Consider the following 4,877-nt stretch of genomic DNA (forward strand, 5'->3'; position numbering starts at 1 on the left):
GATGGTTTTTGCGACAGCACTTGAAGAAACATTCAAAGTTCTTGAAATCTTACGGATTGACTGACCTTCATGTCTTAAAGTAATGATGGACTGTCATTTCTCTTTGCTTATTTGAGCTGTTCTTGACATAATATGGACTTGGTCTTTTACCAAATAGCACTATCTTTTGTATACCACCCCTACCTTGTCACAACACAACAGATTGGCTCAAACGCATGAAGGAAAGAAATTCCACAAATTAACATTTAACAAGGCACACCTGTTAATTGAAATGCATTCCAGGTGACTACCTCATGAAGCTGGTTGAGAGAATGGCAAGAGTGTGCAAAGCTGTCATCAAGGCAAAGGGTGGCTACTTTGAAGAATTTGTTTAACACTTTTTTTGTTACTACATGATTCCATATGTGTTACTTCATAGTTTTGATGTCTTCACTATTATTCTACAATGTAGAAAATAGTACAAATAATGAGAAACCCTTGAATGAGTAGGAGTGTCCAAACTGTTGAATGGTACTGTATGTTGTCTGTATATCCTGTTTGTCTGTTTGTTTATTGTGGCAGCACCATTTCACCGAGTCATATTCCTGTACATGCAAATATTTTTATTTTATTTAACCTTTATTTCACTAGGCAGGACAGTTAAGAACAAATTCTTATTTACTATGACGGCCTACCAAAAGACCTCTTGCGGGGACAGGGGCCTGGCATTATTATAAAAAATAAAATAAAATACAATATAAATATAGGACAAAACACACATCACAACAAGAGAGAGACAACCCTACATAAAGAGAGACCTAAGACAACATAGCAAGGCAGCAACACAGCATGGTAGTAACACAACATGACAACATGGTAGCAAAACAAAATGGTAGCAGCACAAAAACATGGTACAAACATTATTGGGCAAAGTCAACAGCACAAAGGTCAAGAAGGTAGAGACAACAATACATCATACAAAGCAACCACAACTGTCAGTAAGAGTGTCCATGATTGAGTCTTTGAATGAAGAGATTGAGATAAAACTGTCCAGTTTGAGTGCTTGTTGCAGCTCGTTCCAGTCACTAGCTGCAGTGAACTGAGAAGAGGATCAACCCAGGGATGTGTGCGCTTTGGGGACCTTTAACAGAATGTGAATATATTTGCAGAATAAAGGTGATTTGTTCGTCTGTCCATCTGTCCGTCTGCCTACCCGTCTGTCTGTGTCTGTCTGCTGTCTGTCTATTTGCCTCTGTCTGACTGGGCATTCGTATTGAACAGGAGTCAGGAAAGTGCACGGAGTCTTGTCTCCTGGCGACCGCCTGATGAGACCAAACCTCCTGTCTGTCAGTTGGCGGTGAGGCTCAGAATACACTGAGGAGACACTGAATGCAGTCACACACACTGGAACGATCGGCAGTCAGAGTAAAGAGGTTCTTCTGTACATACTACTGTGGGTGTTAGATCTGGAATGAAATCACTCTGTATAGTCTGTCTTGGGGGGAGGGGGGGGGGATATAAGAAGAAAAAAAACACTTGTTTTACTGCTTGTCATATAAAGTTAAGATTCCATTCATATTTTCATCTTTATGATCCTCAGTCTTGAAACCTGAATTTAACTGTGTTTATACAGCCATGGATATTGCTGTTCCATGTTTACTAAAGCTATTTGTCAGCTGTATGATCACACTCACTGTGGAGCGCGGGGGATGGGCTTTGGGAAATCAGTCTGTATAGGAGAGGGGGAGGGTGGCTGGTGGAAGATGGCAGTGGGGGTGTATAGATGGAGGGAGAACACCAGGAATTGGGTGAGTGTCTATAAGGAGGGGAAATATGTATGGTTGAGAGAAGAAGGTGACGTGGTATGGGTGTATGAAGCAACATCAGGGAGTATGGTTGAGAGACGGAGAAGACGTGGTATGAAGCAACATCAGGGAGCATGGTTGTGGGAGGGAGGTACTGTGGTATGAAGAAACATCAGGGAGCATGGTTGAGAGAAGGAGAAGACGTGGTATGAAGCAACATCAGGGAGCATGGTTGTGGGAGGGAGGTAATGTGGTATGAAGAAACATCAGGGAGCATGGTTGTGGGAGGGAGGTAATGTGGTATGAAGAAACATCAGGGACCATGGTTGTGGGAGGGAGGTAATGTGGTATGAAGAAACATCAGGGAGCATGGTTGTGGGAGGGAGGTGACGTGGTATGAAGCAACATCAGGGAGTATGGTTGAGAGGGAGGTGACGTGGTATGAAGCAACATCAGGGAGCATGGTTGTGGGAGTGAGGTAATGTGGTATGAAGCAACATCAGGGAGCATGGTTGTGGGAGGGAGGTGACGTGGTATGAAGCAACATCAGGGAGTATGGTTGTGGGAGGGAGGTGACGTGGTATGAAGCAACATCAGGGAGTATGGTTGTGGGAGGGAGGTGATGTGGTATGAAGCAACATCAGGGAGCATGGTTGTGGGAGGGAGGTGACGTGGTATGAAGCAACATCAGGGAGCATGGTTGTGGGAGGGAGGTGATGTGGTATGAAGCAACATCAGGGAGCATGGTTGTGGGAGGGAGGTGACGTGGTATGAAGCAACATCAGGGAGCATGGTTGTGGGAGGGAGGTGATGTGGTATGAAGCAACATCAGGGAGCATGGTTGAGAGGGAGGTGACGTGGTATGAAGCAACATCAGGGAGCATGGTTGAGAGACGGAGAAGACGTGGTATGAAGCAACATCAGGGAGCATGGTTGAGAGACGGAGAAGACGTGGTATGAAGCAACATCAGGGAGCATGGTTGTGGGAGTGAGGTGATGTGGTATGAAGAAACATCAGGGAGCATGGTTGTGGGAGTGAGGTAATGTGGTATGAAGAAACATCAGGGAGCATGGTTGTGGGAGGGAGGTGACGTGGTATGAAGCAACATCAGGGAGTATGGTTGAGAGACGGAGAAGACGTGGTATGAAGCAACATCAGGGAACATGGTTGTGGGAGGGAGGAGATGTGGTATGAAGCAACATCAGGGAGTATGGTTGAGAGACGGAGAAGACGTGGTATGAAGCAACATCAGGGAACATGGTTGTGGGAAGGAGGAGATGTGGTATGAAGCAACATCAGGGAGTATGGTTGAGAGACGGAGAAGACGTGGTATGAAGAAACATCAGGGAGCATGGTTGTGGGAGGGAGGTGACGTGGTATGAAGCAACATCAGGGAGCATGGTTGAGAGACGGAGAAGACGTGGTATAAAGAAACATCAGGGAGCATGGTTGTGGGAGGGAGGTGACGTGGTATGAAGCAACATCAGGGAGCATGGTTGAGAGACGGAGAAGACGTGGTATGAAGCAACATCAGGGAGTATGGTTGAATTAGGGAGGGGTCGACTGAAGAACAACAACAGCAGAGAGAGGTGGAGGGAGGATGATAGAACAGTAGATGTTAGGGAGTGTGGTGGACAGAACTACATGGGAAAGAATTAAGGAAAGAATGGAGGATAAGGGGATAGATTATATGAAAGGCGATGCTCAGTTGAACAATTCTCCAAGGTGAATTAGAGTCCGAAATGGCAGAATATTCCCTATAGAGCACTATGGGCCCTGGTGAAAAGTAGTGCACTATTAAGGGAATAGGGTGCCATTTCAGAAACTGCCCTAGAGTGAACATGCTTATGAGTGTGACAACAGTGACATAAAGACACAAAACCATCTACTGATCACAGACAGGGGAACTGTTTCTAGATCAGCACTCCTACTCTGAGACACTTTTTGAATAAGGACCCAGGAGTTTTTCCTTGATCAGGTCACATGGTCATAAAAGACTCCTGGCCCTAATAATTTGCTGTAAAGCTTACAGCAGGGCACACAATTAACTGACTCTCTGTTGCCACATGGTTTGCTTCCATATCGACAATAGTAAACGCTCATCAGCTGCAACGGGTAGTTGTGCTTGGCTCTCTTCAGACTCCAGTGATCGACCATTGTGTCAGGCACACACACACACACACAAACTATTGACCCCCAGACTACATCTACTGGGCCCGGTGGAAGCCAACCAATCAGAAGCCCAGCATGACATCAGGGGTGGATGGTGCTTCCTGTTGTTCCTTCACAGAGGGACAATAGCCTGTAAATTCTGGCCACTGTGACTTTTACTGCCTCTTGTTACATGCTGTGCCTACATACAGTATCAGTCATTGTCACAGGCTGGCTAGCACAGGCAGGTAGCTCTTAGTGCATCTCAAATGGCACCCTATTCCCTATATAGTGCACTACTTTTGACCAGAGCCCTATAGAACCCTATTCCCTATATAGTGCACTACTTTTGACCAGAGCCCTATGGGTCCTGGTCAAAAGTAGTGCACTAAAAAGGGAATAGTGTGCCATTTGAGATGCAGCCTGTGTGTTATTGGCTTGTCTCTAGTCTTCTCCAAAGGTTAATGTGGCATGAGGTTGTAATATTGTTTCATCAATACCTATAATAGCATATAGGCCTCAGGCTACATGTGAAGAACAGTGGTGTCCTACTGTCTGCTGTGATTTATAGTGTGCTTGATAGTAACATGTACTCAGTAAACATCTAAGTGCATTTTTAACAGCCTGCACAGAGGGCTTGAGCTATCCTGATTGCCAGTCTGTTTAGCTTAAATTATAATCAAGAATACGAGTGACTGTCACCATTTTCGTTTTCATAGGCTTAAGTTACAGTGGCATTGAGGGCAGCAGTCAGTAGTGAGAGTAGGTCTAAGACAATACTGGTAAGCACCACGTATCTGGGTGATATCTCGGGCCAGATATCTGGGGTTTAGGAGGGTAATTCAGGTCTCCATGTCTTTGACACATGAACCAGGCTTGAGCTGGCTTGAGAGGTAGACCACAGAGAGAGATGTCAATACCAGACTGTCATTATTTCTCTG

The sequence above is a fragment of the Salvelinus alpinus genome, chromosome 1 (genome assembly GCF_045679555.1).
Source record: "Salvelinus alpinus chromosome 1, SLU_Salpinus.1, whole genome shotgun sequence".
Taxonomy (NCBI): domain Eukaryota; kingdom Metazoa; phylum Chordata; class Actinopteri; order Salmoniformes; family Salmonidae; genus Salvelinus; species Salvelinus alpinus.